The 20,786-nt window shown below is 43.6% G+C and overlaps 1 pseudogene; it reads right to left on the bottom strand.

The window, feature by feature from the left end:
* LOC109881527 (neurobeachin-like) overlaps window positions 1–16,717 on the bottom strand; it is a 266,536-nt pseudogene extending 249,819 nt beyond the window's left edge.
* Between the last annotated feature and the right edge of the window lie 4,069 nt (window positions 16,718–20,786).

Here is a 20,786-nt window from a genome sequence, read left to right as displayed (position 1 = left end):
CTGCCAGGAAACTTAAATCCGTTTTAACAAATTTTGGTCAGCATGTTAAATGTGTACAGAGAAGCATACAAAGCTCTCCCTCACCCTCCATTTGGCAAATCTGACGATAATTATATCCTCCTGATTCCTGCTTACAAGCTAAAATTAAAGCAGGAAGCACCAGTGACTTGATCAGTAAAAAGGTGCTCAGATGAAGCTGATGCTAAACTACAGGACTGTTTTGCAGCACAGACTGGAATATGTTCTGGGATTCCTCCGATGGCATTGAGGAGTCCACCACATCAGTCATTGGCTTCATCAATAAGTGCATCGATGACGTCGTCCCCACAGCGATAGAATGTACATACCCCAACCAAAAGGCCTGGATTACAGGCAGCATCTGCACTAAACTAAAGGCTAGAGCTGCCTCTTTCAAGGAGCGGAAGCTTATAAGAAATCCCACTATGCCCTCCGACAAAACAGGCAAAGCATCAATACAGGACTAAGATCGAATCGTATACCGGTTCTGTCGCTCGTTGGATGTGACAGGCCTTGCAAACCATTACAGACTACAAAGGGAAGCACAGCCGAATGCTGCCCAGTGACACGAGCCTACCAGACAAGCTATACTACTTCTATGCTCGCTTCGAGGCAAATAACACTGAAACATGCATGAGAGCACCAGCTGTTCCGGAAGACGGTGTGATCACGCTCTCCGCAGCCGATGTGAGTAAAACCATTAAACAGGTCAACATTCACAAGGCCTTGGGCCAGACAGATTACCAGGACATGTACTCCGAGCATGTGCTGACCAACTGGCAAGTGTCTTCATTTACATTTTCAACTTCTCTCTGTCTGAGTCTGTAATACCAACATGTTTCAAGCAGACCACCATAGTCCCTGTGCCCAAGAGCACTTAGGTAACCTGCCTAAACGACTACCGACCCGTAGCACTCACGTTCGTATTCATGAAGTGCTTTGAAAGACTGGTCATGGCTCACATCAAAACCATTATCCCAGAAACCCTAGGACCCACTCCAATTTGCATACCGCCCAAACAGATCCACAGATGATGCAATCTCTATTGCACTCCACACTGCCCTTTTCCACCTGGACAAAAGGAACACCTATGTGAGAATGCTATTCGTTGACTACAGCTCAGCATTCAACACCATAGAGCCCACAAAGCTCATCAATAAGCTAAGAACCCTGGGACTAAACACCTCCCTCTGCAACTGGATCCTGGACTTCCTGACGGGCCTCCCCCAGGTGGTGAGGATAGGTTGCAACACATCTGCCAAGCTGATCCTCAACACTGGGGCCCCTCAGTTGTGGGTTCTCAATCCCCTCCTGTACTCCCTGTTCACTCATGACTGCATGGCTAAGCACGACTCCAACACCATCATTCAATTTGCAATGGTAGGCCTGATCACCGACAACGAAGAGACAGCCTATAGGGAGGAGGTCAGAGACCTGACCGTGTGGTAACAGGACAACAACCTCAACGTGATCAAAATGAAGGAGATGATTGTGGACTACAGGAAAAAGAAGAGCGATCACGCCCCCATTCTCATCGACGTGGCTGCAGTGGAGCAGGTTGAGAGCTTCAAGTTCCTTGGTGTCCACATCACAACAAACTAACATGGTCCAAACACACCAAGACAGTCGTGAAGAGGGCACGACAAAGCCTATTCCCCTTCAGGAGACTGAAAAGACTTGGCATGGGTCCTCAAATCCTCAAAATGTTCTACAGCTGCACCATCGAGAGCATCCTGACCAGTTGCATCACCGCCTGGTACGGCAACTGCTCGGCCTCCGACAGCAAGGCACTACAGAGGGTAGTGCGTACGGCCCAGTACCTCACTGGGGCCAGGCTTCCTGCCATCCAGGACCTCTATACCAGGCGGTGTCAGAGGAAGGCCCTAAAAATTGTCTACAGACTGCAGCCACCACACGGCAAGCGGTACAGGAGCACCAGGTCAAACACTCCAGCCACCCTTGTCATAGACTGTTCTCTCTGCTACCACACGGCAAGCGGTACCGGAGCTCCAAGTCTAGGTCGAAGAGGCTTCTAAACAGCTTCTATCCCCAAGCCATAAGACTCCTGAACATCTAATCAAATGGCTACCCAGACTATTTGCATTGCCCCCCCACCCTCTCTACACCACTGCTACTCTCTGTTGTTATCATCTATTTATAGTCACTTTAATAACTCTACCTACATCTACATACTACCTCGACTAACCCGTGCCTCTGCACATTGACTCTGTACCGGTACCCTCTGTATATAGCCTCCACATTGACTCTGTACCAGTACCCCCTGTATATAGCCTCCACATTGACTCTGTACCAGTACCCCCTGTATATAGCCTCCACATTGACTCTGTACCAGTACCCCCTATATATAGCCTCCACATTGACTCGGTACCAGTACCCCCTATATATAGCCTCCACATTGACTCTGTACCGTAATACCCTGTATATAGCCTCCACATTGACTCTGTACCGTAATACCCTGTATATAGCCTCCACATTGACTCTGTACCGTAATACCCTGTATATAGCCTCCACATTGACTCTGTACCGTAATACCCTGTATATAGCCTCCACACTAACTCTGTACCGTAATACTCTGTATATAGCCTCCACATTGACTCTGTACCGTAATACCCTGTATATAGCCTCCACACTAACTCTGTACCGTAATACCCTGTATATAGCCTCCACATTGACTCTGTACCGTAATACCCTGTATATAGCCTCCACATTGACTCTGTACCGTAATACCCTGTATATAGCCTCCACATTGACTCGGTACCAGTACCCCCTGTATATAGCCTCCACATTGACTCTGTACTGGTTTTATCTCTTATTCTTATCCGTATATTTTTGAAACTGCATCGTTGGATAGGGGCTTGTTAGCATTTCACAGACCTGTTGTTGACTAATAAAATTATATTCTATCGCTCTATATATATTTATATATTCTTATTCCTTTACTTAGATGTGTGTGTATTAGGTAGTTGTTGTGTAATTGTTAGATATTACTTGTTAGATATTACTGCACTGCCTGAGCTAGAAACACAATCATTTCGCTACATCCGCAATCTGCTAAACACGTGTATGTGACCAATAAAATGTGATTTTAAGAATAATTAATGCTGACTCAGTGTGTGTGTTGGCTGTATACATTGTGCTGACTAAGATTGTGCCTCCGTATTGTGACCTTGGTGATTTTGGAATGTGTGGCCAGGAATAATGAGACATCCTCACTAGAGAGTAAGAGAGAGACAGAGAGAGGGACAGAGAGACAGAGAGAGAGAAAGAAAGAAGGAGAGAGAGAGACAGAGAGAGAGAGAGACAGAGAGAGAGATAGAGAGAGAGACAGATAGAGGGACAGAGAGAGAGACAGAGACAGAGAGAAAGAAAGAAGGAGAGAGAGAGAGAGAGAGAAGGAGAGAGAGAGAGAGAGAGAGAGAGAGAGAGAGAGAGAGAGAGAGAGAGAGAGAGAGAGAGAGAGAGAGAGAAGGAGAGAAAGAGACAGTGGGAGAAAGGTGGAAGAAGGAGAGAAAGAGACAGTGGGAGAAAGGTGGAAGAAGGAGAGAAAGAGACAGTGGGAGAAAGGTGGAAGAAGGAGAGACAGTCATATTTGAGAATGGATCTTACCACCACAAAGAAATGAATGTTCAGTTGTTTTTTAAAACAAAGAAAAAAATATACAACCAAAAACAGACATTACAATAGGGACAACCTGTATGATCCTGTCTCTCCCTATCAACACCCTCAGTCCTCTCTGTCCATGAAGACATTACATGCCAATAGGGACAACCTGTATGATCCTGTCTCTCCCTATCAACACCCTCAGTCCTCTCTGTCCATGAAGACATTACATGCCAATAGGGACAACCTGTATGATCCTGTCTCTCCCTATCAACACCCTCAGTCCTCTCTGTCCATGAAGACATTACATGCCAATAGGGACAACCTGTATGATCCTGTCTCTCCCTATCAACACCCTCAGTCCTCTCTGTCCATGAAGACATTACATGCCAATAGGGACAACCTGTATGATCCTGTCTCTCCCTATCAACACCCTCAGTCCTCTCTGTCCATGAAGACATTACATGCCAATAGGGACAACCTGTATGATCCTGTCTCTCCCTATCAACACCCTCAGTCCTCTCTGTCCATGAAGACATTACATGCCAATAGGGACAACCTGTATGATCCTGTCTCTCCCTATCAACACCCTCAGTCCTCTCTGTCCATGAAGACATTACATGCCAATAGGGACAACCTGTATGATCCTGTCTCTCCCTATCAACACCCTCAGTCCTCTCTGTCCATGAAGACATTACATGCCAATAGGGACAACCTGTATGATCCTGTCTCTCCCTATCAACACCCTCAGTCCTCTCTGTCCATGAAGACATTACATGCCAATAGGGACAACCTGTATGATCCTGTCTCTCCCTATCAACACCCTCAGTCCTCTCTGTCCATGAAGACATTACATGCCAATAGGGACAACCTGTATGATCCTGTCTCTCCCTATCAACACCCTCAGTCCTCTCTGTCCATGAAGACATTACATGCCAATAGGGACAACCTGTATGATCCTGTCTCTCCCTATCAACACCCTCAGTCCTCTCTGTCCATGAAGACATTACATGCCAATAGGGACAACCTGTATGATCCTGTCTCTCCCTATCAACACCCTCAGTCCTCTCTGTCCATGAAGACATTACATGCCAATAGGGACAACCTGTATGATCCTGTCTCTCCCTATCAACACCCCCAGTCCTCTCTGTCCATGAAGACATTACATGCCAATAGGGACAACCTGTATGATCCTGTCTCTCCCTATCAACACCCTCAGTCCTCTCTGTCCATGAAGACATTACATGCCAATAGGGACAACCTGTATGATCCTGTCTCTCCCTATCAACACCCTCAGTCCTCTCTGTCCATGAAGACATTACATGCCAATAGGGACAACCTGTATGATCCTGTCTCTCCCTATCAACACCCTCAGTCCTCTCTGTCCATGAAGACATTACATGCCAATAGGGACAACCTGTATGATCCTGTCTCTCCCTATCAACACCCTCAGTCCTCTCTGTCCATGAAGACATTACATGCCAATAGGGACAACCTGTATGATCCTGTCTCTCCCTATCAACACCCTCAGTCCTCTCTGTCCATGAAGACATTACATGCCAATAGGGACAACCTGTATGATCCTGTCTCTCCCTATCAACACCCTCAGTCCTCTCTGTCCATGAAGACATTACATGCCAATAGGGACAACCTGTATGATCCTGTCTCTCCCTATCAACACCCTCAGTCCTCTCTGTCCATGAAGACATTACATGCCAATAGGGACAACCTGTATGATCCTGTCTCTCCTTATCAACACCCTCAGTCCTCTCTGTCCATGAAGACATTACATGCCAATAGGGACAACCTGTATGATCCTGTCTCTCCCTATCAACACCCTCAGTCCTCTCTGTCCATGAAGACATTACATGCCAATAGGGACAACCTGTATGATCCTGTCTCTCCCTATCAACACCCTCAGTCCTCTCTGTCCATGAAGACATTACATGCCAATAGGGACAACCTGTATGATCCTGTCTCTCCCTATCAACACCCTCAGTCCTCTCTGTCCATGAAGACATTACATGCCAATAGGGACAACCTGTATGATCCTGTCTCTCCCTATCAACACCCTCAGTCCTCTCTGTCCATGAAGACATTACATGCCAATAGGGACAACCTGTATGATCCTGTCTCTCCCTATCAACACCCTCAGTCCTCTCTGTCCATGAAGACATTACATGCCAATAGGGACAACCTGTATGATCCTGTCTCTCCCTATCAACACCCTCAGTCCTCTCTGTCCATGAAGACATTACATGCCAATAGGGACAACCTGTATGATCCTGTCTCTCCCTATCAACACCCTCAGTCCTCTCTGTCCATGAAGACATTACATGCCAATAGGGACAACCTGTATGATCCTGTCTCTCCCTATCAACACCCTCAGTCCTCTCTGTCCATGAAGACATTACATGCCAATAGGGACAACCTGTATGATCCTGTCTCTCCCTATCAACACCCCCAGTCCTCTCTGTCCATGAAGACATTACATGCCAATAGGGACAACCTGTATGATCCTGTCTCTCCCTATCAACACCCTCAGTCCTCTCTGTCCATGAAGACATTACATGCCAATAGGGACAACCTGTATGATCCTGTCTCTCCCTATCAACACCAGAGAGAGAGAGAGACCCTCAGTCTCTCTGTCCATGAAGTCAATGTGCCTTCAGAAAGTATTCAGACCCTTTGACTCATTCCACATTGTGTTGTGCCTGATTTCAAAATTGATTACATGTTTTTCCCCCCGCTCAACCCACAATACCAGATTAAAGATACAACATTTTAATCAATTTTGTTTGATGTATTGTGCAACATGAAGTCCTATGAGAGTCATCTGATGAAGATCATCAAAGGTTAGTGATTCATTTTATCTCTATTTGTGCTTTAATGTGACTGCTATCTTTGGCTGGGAAAATGGCTGAATTTTTCTGTGACTTGGCGGTGACCTAACTTAATCGTTTGTGGTGCTTTCGTTGTAAAGCCTATTTGAAATCGGACCCTATTTGAAATCGGACACTGTGGTGGGATTAACAACAAGATTACCTTTAAAACAGTATAAGATACATGTATGTTTGAGGAATTTTAATTATGAGATTTCGGTTGTTTTGAATTTAGCACCCTGCACTTTCACTGGCTGTTGTCATATCGATCCCATTAACAGGATTGCAGCCACAAGAAGAAGTATTCAATAAATGTTAGAATCACATTTGGCTGCGATTACAGCTGCAAGTCTTTCTGGGTAAATCTCTAAGAGCTTTGCAAAACTGGATTGTACAGAAGTTGCACATTCTTCTAGGATTTTCCCAGTGCATAGCTCTATTCCATCATTTGTATGTTATCAGAAAACCCCCCAGTCCTGTCCAATGACAAGCATACCTATAACATGATGCAGCCACCACCATGCTTGAAAATATGAAGAGTAGTACTCAGTGATGTGTTGTGTTGGATTTTCCCCAAACATAATGCTTTGTATTTAGGACATAAAGTTAATTTCCTTTCCAGATTTTGTGCAGTATGACTTTCGTGCCTTGTTGCAAACAGGATGCATGTTTAAAAAAACAAATATTCTAGCTTCCTTCTTTTCACTCTGTCAATTAAGTGTGAACTAACTACAATGTTGTTGAGCCATCCACCATGTTCTCCTATCACAGACATCACACTCTGACTGTTTTAAAGTCACCATTGGCATCATGGTGAAATCCCTGAGCAGTTTCCTTCTTCTCCGGCAACTGAGTTAGGAAGGACACCTAGACAACGCTAGTACCCATCAATCCCTGTTACTCTATGTGTGTGTGTGTGTGTGTGTGTGTGTGTGTGTGTGTGTGTGTGTGTGTGTGTGTGTGTGTGTGTGTGTGTGTGTGTGTGTTTTGAAACACCATCCAAAGTGTAATTAATAACTTCATCATGCTCAAAGAGATATTCAATGTCTGCTTTAAAAAAAAGAAAAGAAAACCCATCTACCAATAGGAGCCCTTCTTTGTGAGGCATTGGAAAACCTCCCTGGTCTTTGTGGTTTAATCCATGTTTGAAATTCACTGCTCGACTGAGGGACAATACAGACAATTGTAATATATGTGTGTGTTACAGAGATGAAGTATTGATTTAAAAAAATGACCAAGTCTAATATAGAAATAAAGAAATAGTTTATCAGTCGTATGTACAGGATACACATGTACATTATCCTAACGAAATGCTTACTACAGGTTCCTTCTGGACAATGACATAACAATAATAAATCATAATAATATGAACATAAAGTAAATGTATAAGTAGAATAGAATAAACATTGTGTCATCAGTATAATAGATACATGTAGAGAGAGATAGAGGAGAGAGAGGTCTCTTCATAAAGTATCACCACAGCAGCATGACAACAGTTGGTATGGTGGGATGTTATCGCAACAGTATCCACGTGGTTACCTAGACGACGCTGACGCTAGTACCCATCCATCCCTGTTATTCTGAGTGAGTGAGTGAGTGAGTGAGTGAGTGAGTGAGTGAGTGAGTGAGTGAGTGAGTGAGTGAGTGAGTGAGTGAGTGAGTGAGTGAGTGAGAGAGACAGAGAGAGAGAGAGACAGAGAGACAGAGAGAGAGAGACAGAGAGACAGAGAGAGAGAGAGACAGAGAGAGAGAGACAGAGAGAGAGAGAGAGAGAGACAGAGAGAGAGAGAGAGAGAGACAGAGAGAGACAGAGAGAGAGAGACAGAGAGAGAGAGAGAGAGAGAGAGACAGAGAGAGACAGAGAGAGACAGAGAGAGAGAGAGAGAGAGAGAGAGAGAGAGAGAGAGAGAGAGAGCACATGATAGATATGGGAAGACACAGAGAGAAGGGAGGGAGGGAGTTGGAAATAGCAGATATGAAGTAGAATGCCTGTGAACCACAGAACCAACCATCATCCGCAACTTGACCTTGAGACAGGAAATCTACATTATAAACACAGAAACACACCCAGCTGTGGAAGCTAGCCAGGACTGTTTGGACCAATCAGATTATAGAGTGAAATAGGGCACCTGCACCAATCCCTCCCCTGTCTAAATCTACACTAGGTTCTGGCCCCTGGGTGCACTGTGGAGACCTAACCCGTAGTAGGGATCAGCTAAGCTAACTGAAGCATTCAAACTAAAGCACTGAGCTAGGCTAACTTTCCATACAATGCCATACAAGCACAACCACTGAAAAACTGAAATGTCTTATGAATTCAAAGTAACTGCCATATAATTTAAAGTAACTGCCATATAATTTAAAGTAACTGCCATGTATTTAAAGTAACTGCCATATAATTCAAAGTAACTGCCATATAATTCAAAGTAACTGCCATGTAATTTAAAGTAACTGCCATGTAATTTAAAGTAACTGTCATGTAATTTAAAGTAACTGCCATGTAATTTAAAGTAACTGCCATGTAATTCAAAGTAACTGCCATGTAATTTAAAGTAACTGCCATGTAATTTAAAGTAACTGCCATATAATTTAAAGTAACTGCCATGTAATTTAAAGTAACTGCCATGTAATTTAAAGTAACTGCCATGTAATTTAAAGTAACTGCCATGTAATTTAAAGTAACTGCCATATAATTTAAAGTAACTGCCATGTAATTCAAAGTAACTGTCATGTAATTTAAAGTAACTGCCATGTAATTCAAAGTAACTGTCATGTAATTTAAAGTAACTGCCATGTAATTTAAAGTAACTGCCATGTAATTTAAAGTAACTGCCATATAATTCAAAGTAACTGGCATGTAATTTAAAGTAACTGCCATGTAATTTAAAGTAACTGCCATATAATTTAAAGTAACTGCCATGTAATTTAAAGTAACTGCCATGTAATTTAAAGTAACTGCCATGTAATTTAAAGTAACTGCCATGTAATTTAAAGTAACTGCCATATAATTTAAAGTAACTGCCATGTAATTCAAAGTAACTGTCATGTAATTTAAAGTAACTGCCATGTAATTCAAAGTAACTGTCATGTAATTTAAAGTAACTGCCATGTAATTTAAAGTAACTGCCATGTAATTTAAAGTAACTGCCATATAATTCAAAGTAACTGGCATGTAATTTAAAGTAACTGCCATGTAATTTAAAGTAACTGCCATGTAATTTAAAGTAACTGCCATGTAATTTAAAGTAACTGCCATGTAATTTAAAGTAACTGCCATGTAATTTAAAGTAACTGCCATATAATTTAAAGTAACTGCCATGTAATTTAAAGTAACTGTCATGTAATTTAAAGTAACTGTCATGTAATTTAAAGTAACTGCCATGTAATTTAAAGTAACTGCCATGTAATTTAAAGTAACTGTCATGTAATTTAAAGTAACTGTCCAGTGTTTCCAGATTTCTATGAAAAAATGACCTCTAAATACTTACAAAATGAGTGGAATAGTTTTTCTTCCAAAAAATAGTCATTAATTATGTAAAAAAAAATGCTTTTCTCTTTTGGAATGGTGTATTCCCAACAGCAGAATGGTTCTGTGAAGAAATAGCAACGCTGCGATTTTCTCCAATTTATACATCGGCCATTATTAAAATATGAGTTCACAGAATATTCGCTTTTAAAATGTGAGATTATCACTGGACAGCTACTTTAACCATGTCTGCCTCATATGTGCTTTCACTCTGATTATGTTGTGTGGATTAACAACAAGCACACATCTATTCTACCGGCTGTATTTCATAGAGACTATTCTGTATTTCATAGAGACTATTCTACTGGCTGTATTTCATAGAGACTATTCTACCGGCTGTATATCATAGAGACTATTCTACCGGCTGTATATCATAGAGACTATTCTACCGGCTGTATATCATAGAGACTATTCTACCGGCTGTATATCATAGAGACTATTCTACCGGCTGTATTTCATAGAGACTATTCTACCGGCTGTATATCATAGAGACTATTCTACCGGCTGTATATCATAGAGACTATTCTACCGGCTGTATTTCATAGAGACTATTCTACTGGCTGTATTTCATAGAGACTATTCTACCGGCTGTATTTCATAGAGACTATTCTATCGGCTGTATTTCATAGAGACCATTCTGTATTTCATAGAGACTATTCTACCGGCTGTATTTCATAGAGACTATTCTACTGGCTGTATTTCATAGAGACTATTCTATCGGCTGTATTTCATAGAGACCATTCTGTATTTCATAGAGACTATTCTACCGGCTGTATTTCATAGTGACTATTCTACCGGCTGTATATCATAGAGACTATTCTACCAGCCATATTTCATAGAGACTATTCTATCGGCTGTATTTCTATGCTTAAACCGACAGCGACATCCATCACCCCTCTTTAGACAATAGATTGACTGGCCTATTCATCACTTTCCTTCCTCCATTCTTCCTCGGTCCCTCCATATATCCATCCCTCTATCCATCCTTCCCTACATATATCTATCCATCCCTCCATATATCTAACCCTTCCATTCATCCCTTCATCCATCCCTCCATCAATATATCCCCTCCATCCATCCCTCCATCCCCCCCTCCATCCCTCCATCAATATATCCCCTCCATCCACCCCCCCCCCCTCCATCCATCCATCAATATATCCCCTCCATCCATCCCTCCATCCATCCCCCCACCCCTCCATATATCCCATCCATCCCTCCATATATCCCATCCATCCCTCCATCCATTCCTCCATCCATCCCCTCATCCATCCCTCCCTTCATCCATCCATCCTTCCATATATCCCCTCCCTCCATCCATCCATCCCATCCTTCCTGATATCCCCTCCATCCATCCATCCTTCCAGATATCCCCTCCATCCATCCTTCCATATATCCCCTCCCTCCATCCATCATCCCATCCTTCCTGATATCCCCTCCATCCATCCATTCTTCCATATATCCCCTCCATCCATACATCCTTCCAGATATCCCCTCCCTCCATCCATCATCCCATCCTTCCTGATCCTGTGTATCCATGCTGAGGCCTCGTCAATACAGCTGTGGTGTGCCTTGTTGTGTTCTCCTCCATCCCCTCCAACTATCTATCCCTCCCTCATCAATACAGCTGTGGTGTGCCTCGTTGTGGTCTCCTCCATCCCCTCCAACTATCTATCCCTCTATCCCTCCCTCATCAATACAGCTGTGGTGTGCCTCGTTGTGGTCTCCTCCATCCCCTCCAACTATCTATCCCTCTATCCCTCCCTCATCAATACAGCTGTGGTGTGCCTCGTTGTGGTCTCCTCCATCCCCTCCAACTATCTATCCCTCTATCCCTCCCTCATCAATACAGCTGTGGTGTGCTGAATGTCTCACTGCGGTCTCCACGGAACGACCAGGCTGAATAATGGATCAGCTATCCCAGCCGCAGAGGGCCGTGTTGGCCCAACGAAACACCACAGATGATCCCAGCCTGCTGTCAGACCACCAGCTCTGTTAATTAAGGCTGTATTAATCCAGACAGTCCTGACCACCGAGGAGACGAGACTGGAGGCCTAAAGCACTTAATTCATTCCAACAAGATGGTGTCTACGCACTCTCTTTCTCTATCAATTTAAAAAGCTTTCAAAATGTTTCATTGTCATGACAAACACACGTCTCTCTCTCTCTCTCTCTCTCAAAACTGAGGGGAAATAATCATTATGCTTAATTCTAGTTATTGCTTGCTCTTGTAAAAAGTCGACCAACCTTTCCAGAAGGCATGCTAGCTAAGATAATTAGACTATCTAATATCCTGAAAATGTCTCCTTGGTACCTAGTTATGAGGATGGGGGATTAGGGACCTATCTGGGCTGAAGACAACTTCATAACATTGCTAGGTGCCTAGTGGTATTACATGGCATGGGAAACATATGTTTACATTACTGCTCTCTCTCTCTCCCTCCCTCTCTCCCTCCAATTTAAGGGGCTTTATTGGCATGGGAAACATATGTTTATATTGCCAAAGCAAGTGAAATGGATGAACTCTCCCTCTCTCTCTCTCTCCCCCCAATTCAAGGGGCTTTATTGGCAGGGGAAACACATTGCCAGAGCAAGTGAAGTAGACCATTTTTATTGTTCATTTCACTTTTGTAAATTAACAGTAAACATTTAACATACAGAAGTTTCAAAACAATAAAGACATTATAACTGTCATATTATATATATACAGTGTTTTAACAATGTACAAATGGTTAAAGGACACAAGATAAAATAAATAAGCATAAATATGGGTTGTATTTACAACGGTGTTTGTTCTTCACTGGTTGCCCTTTTCTCGTGGCAACAGGTCACACATCTTGCTGCTGTGACGTCACACTGTGGTATTTCACCCAGTAGATATGAGAGTTTATTAAAATAGGATTTGTTTTCTAATTCTTTGTGGATCTGTGTAATCTGAGGGAAATATGTGTCTCTAATATGGTCATACATTGGGCAGGAGGTTAGGAAGTGCAGCTCAGTTTCCACCTCATTTTGTGGGCAGTGAGCACATAGCCTGTCTTCTCTTGAGAGCCATGTCTGCCTACGGCGGCCTTTCTCAATAGCAAGGCTATGCTCACTGAGTCTGTACATAGTCAAAGCTTTCCTTAAGTTTGGGTCAGTCACAGTGGTCAGGTGTTTCTTTTATTTATTTTTTTCTCTCTCTCTCTCTCTCTCTCTCTCTCTCTCTCTCTCTCTCTCTCTCTCTCTCTCTCTCTCTCTCTCTCTCTCTCTCTCTCTCTCTCTCTCTCTCTCTCTCTCTCTCTCTCTCTCTCTCTCTCTCTCTCTCTCTCTCTCTCTCTCTCTCTCTCTCTCTCTCTCTCTCTCTCTCTCTCTCTCTCTCTCTCTCTCTCTCTCTCTCTCTCTCTCTCTCTCTCTCCTCTCTCTCTCCTCTCCCTCCCTCCCTCCTCCCCCCCTCCCTCCCTCCTCCCTCCCCCCCCCCTCCCCTCCCCTCCCCTCCCCTCCCCCTCCCCTCCCCCCTCCCCTCCCCTCCCCCCTCCCTCCCTCCCTCCCTCCCTCCCTCCCTCCCTCCCTCCCTCCCTCCCTCCCCCCTCCCTCCCTCCCTCCCCCTCCTCCTCCTCCTCCTCCTCCTCCTCCTCCTCCTCCTCCTCCTCATGATTTTAAATGCATGGTGATGTCCGCCTTCTGCCATCTCTCTCCCTCCATCTTTCCTCCTCTATTCTGTTACAGGCGATGGTAAACTCTAAAAATAATTTGTGCATGCAGCATCATGCCAAGCATGTAGCCTATTAGCTTGAAAATGTCATTTTATTTAACTAGGAAGGTCAGTTAAGAACAAATTCTTATTTACAATGACGGCCTACCCCGGCCAGACCCGGACGACCCTGGGCCAATTGTGCGCCGCCCTATGGGAACTCTCAATCACGGCCGGTTGTGATACAGCCTGGAATCGAACCAGGGTCTATAGTGACACCTCTAGCACTGAGATGCAGTGCCTTAGAGCTCTATCGGGAACCCCAAGGAAGACAAATCTACTACTGGGATGAAAACTTCACCGTTTCCCCGAGACGTTGAATAGGATAAACCCAGATTCTGGTTCAGGCCGATACCCAAATGACCCACAATCAGGGGTAGATTTACCCTATTCACCAAAATGGACTCGCAATTAGCCCTAAGATTCTGATCTACTTTATCATAAGCATTTAGCCTAATTTGCCTTATCATAGGATTTTGATCATTTTGGCCAATTCAATATAAAACCACGTTGTTGAGAGATATGGGCTTATTTAGGACCCTTTCAAAACAGATCACAATTTAAGAGCACTTATTCTTATTTAAATTCAGAAATGTATTACTTACATACCCTGGGATATGGTGTTATTCATCCCAACATTGAGATGTCATAGGCTCTTGAGGAACTCATACACTGGTGAAAGCCTCATTGAAGCTACAACAGTGTCAGAGTCCAACCTTAACATGGGATAACAGTACAACAGAATAGATGAACTAAGCCACGCCTCCAGTCTTCTGATCAGACCCACTGGGTCATATCTCAATAACCGAGCATCAATAACCCAGCACCAATAACCCAGCACCAATAACCCAGCACCAATAACCCAGCATCAATAACCCAGCATCAATAACCCAGCACCCAGCATCAATAACCCAGCACCCAGCATCAATAACCAAGCATCAATAACCCAGCACTCAGCATCAATAACCCAGCATCAATAACCCAGCATCAATAACCCAGCATCAATAACCCAGCATCAATAACCCAGCATCAATAACCCAGCACCCAGCATCAATAACCCAGCATCAATAACCCAGTACCCAGCATCAATAAACCAGCAGTTGGGTCAACCAAACAGCCCAGTATTTTTTCAAGTGTAGCCTAAGAAACGTAGCCTTTAGGCTAAAGGGATTCTAGCATAATGGGATGAAAACATCACACACACACAGTCCAGATACCCCTTGCCTAGGCTATAGGACATTAGCGCATCTGAGATGTGCATTAAAACACATTTGTTTGCAAACAGAAATCAACTTTTGTTAATTCCCAGCCGGGTTTAAAATATCCCCTCGTATGCAGAGCATCGCTAGGTGATATTCAAACATTATGATATGAACGGTAGGGATGGCATTTAGTTTAGCACAGGTTACCCCATTCACGGAGAAGCAGGTGCACTTAGCCTATTGAATTGAAATGACGCCAATATTAAAAGAAACATAAATAAACACCACCATATTGTATATATATATATATATATATATATACCTTATATAATAAGCTAAATATCCTGTGGAAAACAAACTATAGGCTCATTCTGTCTGGGTCACTCATAGGCTAGTTGTAGTCTACATACGGCGAAAACAATGCATAGAGCACAATGCTACTCGGCCTTTGTTCAATCCCGTAGCCTGCAGAGAGGTGAACCACAATCCAATATAACCTGTTAGGGTTGTCCTCGGTTGTTGGCGAGGTGTGCTACATAGTCCCAATACAGCGAGGTGCAGTGTTCAGAAACAATGTTACGATTCGGAGTTTGTGTGTGTAACAGACACACTTGCACATGATGGTATCAATTTTGTTTAATGTTTCATTGGCTTGTCAATGGGGTCAAGTTAATGTTTTCATTCGGGCTCAGCTGAAATTGGACACACACACACCATCTCGACTATTTCCGAGTGTCGCCAGTGCCACATCCATACATGAATATCCTTCACACAGAGAGAGACGGACCATACCGTCAATAACCGCTGGATAACTGCAACCTACTGCTCCGTAGCGAGGGGTCACACATCACATGCCTTGGTTTAGCTTCAAACCTTCACAAATCACAGTCGTTGTCCTCCTCCCTCTCTATCTACCTCTCTACAGCGTTAATGAGAATCCAGCCTCGTTATCTCCACTGCATGATTGAAAAACGACATTAATCCTTCCACTGATCAGACATCTGATATCATCTGGCAAAGCATTGGCCACTAAATAGATAGATAAAACAGGAGTTCAACGGCTGCTACACACAGCGGTGTAGGACTACAGCAGCACAGTGATTCTAGCTATCTCCTAATGTTGCCAATAGGACTAATGGATAAACTATAGCGGAGGCGCTAACCTCCGCTAGAACGGTTTCTACTTACCAGGTTGAGCACCGTTTCGACGATGTCCCGGTTGCTAACCTCTCCAACCTGAATAAGGCCCACCAGCACCGCGAATTTCATTTGGATATTCCTGATTGGCACGGCGGGGTTGATGACCCCGGCCTGGAGCACCATAGAACCGGTTCCAGAGACCATCCTGTCCCCGATGGGAGCCGAACCAGCGCCCGTGACGACCTGCGGCTGGCCGGGGCCCGGGGGAGGAGCGGTTCGGTCTGGATCTGAGAGTGGAGGTGCAGTAGCCGGTTTCTCGCTCGACATTTCCCCTTTAGAGACGGGAGAAGACGGAGAGAGGAGCGGCCGCTGGGGTCTCTGTCTCTTTCTCAAACACCTGCTCTAGACCACAACTCTCTGTCGTTCCGCTGCTAAAAAAAAAAATAGTAAAATATGGGGAATGGGGGAGTTATAAGGAGTATGAAATTACAAAAGAAACGATAAATTAACCTCTCCTCTTCTTTAATGGTGCGAAGGAATGCATAAATAAAACGCGTTATCTCTATGCTCCGCAGAACGGTACCCTCTTTCGTATCGCCTCCTCTGTCTCTGTCCCTCTCTCTCTCTCTCTCTCTCTCTCTCTCTGTGCTCGTCGTCATGACGCCATGTTGACGCCCCCTGTCTGCGTTTTGCGCGCTTGCCACGCCTGCGCACTGGAGAGCTCAGCAGGCTGCGCTCATGCAATCGAAGAAGAGACAGTGAATTCGGAAAGTATTCAGAACCATTCCCTTTCTCCACATGTTGTTATGTTACAGCCTTATTTTAAAATTGACTGCATCATTTCTTCCCCCTTAATCAATCTACACACAATAGCCCGCAGTGACAAAGCGAAAACAGGTTTTTAGCCATTTTTACAAATGTATTTAAAAATGAAAAATAAATACCTTATTTACATAAGTATTCCGACCCTTTGCTATGAGACTCGAAATTGAGCTCAGGTGCATCCTTTTTCCATTGATAATCCTTGAAATGTTTCTACAACTTGATCGGAGTCCACTTGTGGTAAATTCAATTGATTGGACATGATTTGGAAAGGCACACACCTGTCTATATAAGGTCCCACAGTTGACAGTGCAAATCAGAGCAAAAACCAAGCCATGAGGTCGAAGGAATTGTCCGTAGAGCTCCGAGACAGGATTGTGTCATGGCACAGATCTGGGGAAGGGTACCAACACATGTTTAATAAAAATGTAAAACTGATATCACATTTACATAAGGCAAAGTAGATTTTAGCAAGTACATTTACCTTTGATACTTAATTAAGTATATTTTAAATCAAATACTTTTTAACTTTTACTCAAGTAGTATTTTACTGGGTGACTAACTTTTACTTGAGTCATTTTTCTGTTAAGGTATCTTTACTTTAACTCAAGTATGACAATTGGGTATTTTTTCCACCACTGCATGTCAGCCATTGAGCATGTTTGGGATGCTCTGGATCGACTTGTACGACAGCGTGTTCCAGTTCCTGCCGATATCCAGGAACTTCGAACAGCCATTAACGAGGATTGAGACAACATTCCACAGGCCACCATCAACAGCCTGATCAACTCTGTGTGAAGGAGATGTGTCACGCTGCATATCTGTATTCCCAGTCATGTGAAAGCCATAGATCAAAAAAACTCGCGGCAGCGTAGCCTAGTGGTTAGAGCAGTTGGACTAGTAACCAGAAGGTTGTGAGTTCAAACCCCTGAGCTGACAAGGTACAAATCTGTCATTCTGCCCCTGAACAGGCAGTTAACCCACTGTTCCTAGGCCGTCATTGAAAATAAGAATGTGTTCTTAACTGACTTGCCTGGTTAAATAAAAAAAATCTGGGCCAAATTGAATTATTTCAGTGTACCTGATATGAACTGTAACTCAGTTAAATCTTTGAGAATGTTGCGTTTATATATTTTTTGTTCAGTATAATATGAAGACATAAAACTAAAATAACCTTCACACACACACACACACACACACACACACACACACACACACACACACACACACACACACACACACACACACACACACACACACACACACACACACACACACACACACACACACACACACACACACACACAATCAAACAAGAACGAGGCATACACATTAGGACAGAAACTCACCCAGACTGTGTGTCATATTAATATTTTGTGAGCAGCACTTGTGTAGTTTAAATAGAGTTCAGCGAGTGTAGAGAGGGAGAGTGAGTTTGTGTCTCTGAGTCCCAGACAGAACCTGTTTATTTATTTACCAAACTGTCTGACTGTCCCGCACTCCTCCTTTTCTCTTACATCCTCCACCCCCTCGTCTTCTCCTCTCCTCTCGTTTTTTCCTCCGCCCCATCTTCTCCTATATATATATACATACAGTATATATGACCTTGATTTAATCAGGTAAGCTAGTTGAGAACAAGTTCTCATTTACAAATGGCCAAGATAAAGCAAAGCAGTGTGACACAAACAACAGAGTTACACATGGGATAAATAGACCTACAGTCAATAACATAATAGAAAAATCTATATACAGTGTGTGCAAATGAAGTAAGGAGGTATGGCAATAAATAGGCCATAGTGGCGAAATAATTACAATTTAGCAATTAAATACTGGAGTGATAGATGTGCAGAAGATCAAATCAAATCAAATGTATTTGTCACAGATGAACGTGCAAGTAGAGATACTTGGGTGAAAAAGAGAAAAAATAAATAACAATATGGGGATGAGGTAGTTGGGTGGGCTATTTACAGATGGGCTGTTTACAGGTACAGTGATCGGTAAGCTGCTCTGACAGCTGATGCTTAAAGTTAGAGGAGGAGATATGTCTCCAGCTTCAGTGATTTTTGCAGTTCGTTCCAGTCATCGGCAGCAGAGAACTGGAAGGAAAAGTGGCCAAAGGAGGAGTTGGCTTTGGGGATGACCAGTGAAGTATACCGGCTGGAGCGTGTGCTACAGGTGGGTGCTGCTATGGTGACCAGTGAGCTGAGATAAGGCGGGGCTTTACCTAGTAAAGACATAGATGACCCAATGGGTTTGGCGACGGATATGAAGCGAGGGCCAGCCAACGAGAGCATACAGGTCGCAGTGGTGGGTAGTATATGGTGCTTTGGTGACAAAACGGATGGCACTGTTATAGACTACATCCAATTTGCCGAGTAGACTGTTGGAGGCTATTTTGTAAATGACATCGCCGAAGTCAAGGATCGGTAGGATAGTCAGTTTTACGAGGGTATGTTTGGCAGCATGAGTGAAGGATGCTTTGTAGTGAAATAGGAAGCCAATTCTAGATTTAATTTTGGATTGGAGATGATTCATGTGAGTCTGCAGGCAGCGATCAGTTGAAGAGCATGCATTTAGTTTTACTTGCATTTAAGAGCAGTTGGAGGCCACGGAAGGAGTGTTGTATGGCATTGAAGCTTGTCTATGCACAGTAGATTGTAACAAGTCATGAAACCAGTTACCTTGTGTTGTTGTCTTGTTCCTCATCTGGCCCACCGGAGGTTAGTTCCCTGCCTTGTGTTGTTGTCTTGTTCCTCATCTGGCCCACCGGAGGTTAGTTCCCTGCCTTGTGTTGTTGTCTTGTTCCTCATCTGGCCCACCGGAGGTTAGTTCCCTGCCTTGTGTTGTTGTCTTGTTCCTCATCTGGCCCACCGGAGGTTAGTTCCCTGCCTTGTGTTGTTGTCCTGTTCCTCATCTGGCCCACCGGAGGCTAGTTCCCTGCCTTGTGTTGTTGTCCTGGGCTAAAATTCACAAAATTCCTTCTTAACAGCCATTTTTCCCTTAACTATAGACTTGAAAAGAAAGTTAATAAAAGTTGATAAATAAATAAATTAATAATAATAAATAAACAATATAGTTATTGGAAATATTCTTGTGCTAGAATAGTATAGAATATAAAAAGTATAGTAAAGTATATACATATGAGATGAGTAATGTCAGACATGTAAACATTATTAAAGTGACTAGTGTTCAATGTATTAAAGTGGCCAATGATTTCAAGTCTATGTCCATAAGGCAGCAGCCTCTGTGTGCTAGTGATGGCTATTTAACAGTCTGATGGCCTTGAGATAGAAGCTGTTTTTCAGTCTCTCGGTCCCAGCATTGATGCACGTCGCCTTCTGGATGATAGTGGGGTGAACAGGCAGTGGCTCGGGTGGTTGTTGTCCTTGATGATTTTTTTGGCCTTCCTGTGACATTGGGGGCTGTAGTTTGCCCCCTGTGATGAGTTGGACAGACAGCATCATGATAGAGCCTAACACGATGCCCTCAATTGTGCATCTGTAAAAGTTTGTGAGGGTTTTAGGTGCCAAGCCAAATTTCTGTTGCACCTTCTTTACCACACTGTCTGTGTGGGTGGACCATTTCAGTTTGTCAGTGATGTGTACTCCGAGAAACTTGAGGCTTTCCACCTTCTCCACTGCAGTCCCGTCGATGTGGATAAGGGGGTGAGCCATCTGCAATTTCCTGAAGTGCACGATCATCTCCTTCGTTTTGTTGACTTTGAGTGAGATGTTATTTTCCTGGCACCACACTGCCACAGCCCTCACCTCTCCCCTGTAGACTGCCTCATCACAGTTGTTAATCAAGCCTACTACTGTTGTGCCGTCTGCAAACTTGATGATGAG

This window comes from Oncorhynchus kisutch, linkage group LG28 (genome assembly GCF_002021735.2).
Source record: "Oncorhynchus kisutch isolate 150728-3 linkage group LG28, Okis_V2, whole genome shotgun sequence".
Lineage (NCBI taxonomy): Eukaryota > Metazoa > Chordata > Actinopteri > Salmoniformes > Salmonidae > Oncorhynchus > Oncorhynchus kisutch.
This window is presented reverse-complemented; position numbering and strand designations above follow the sequence as displayed.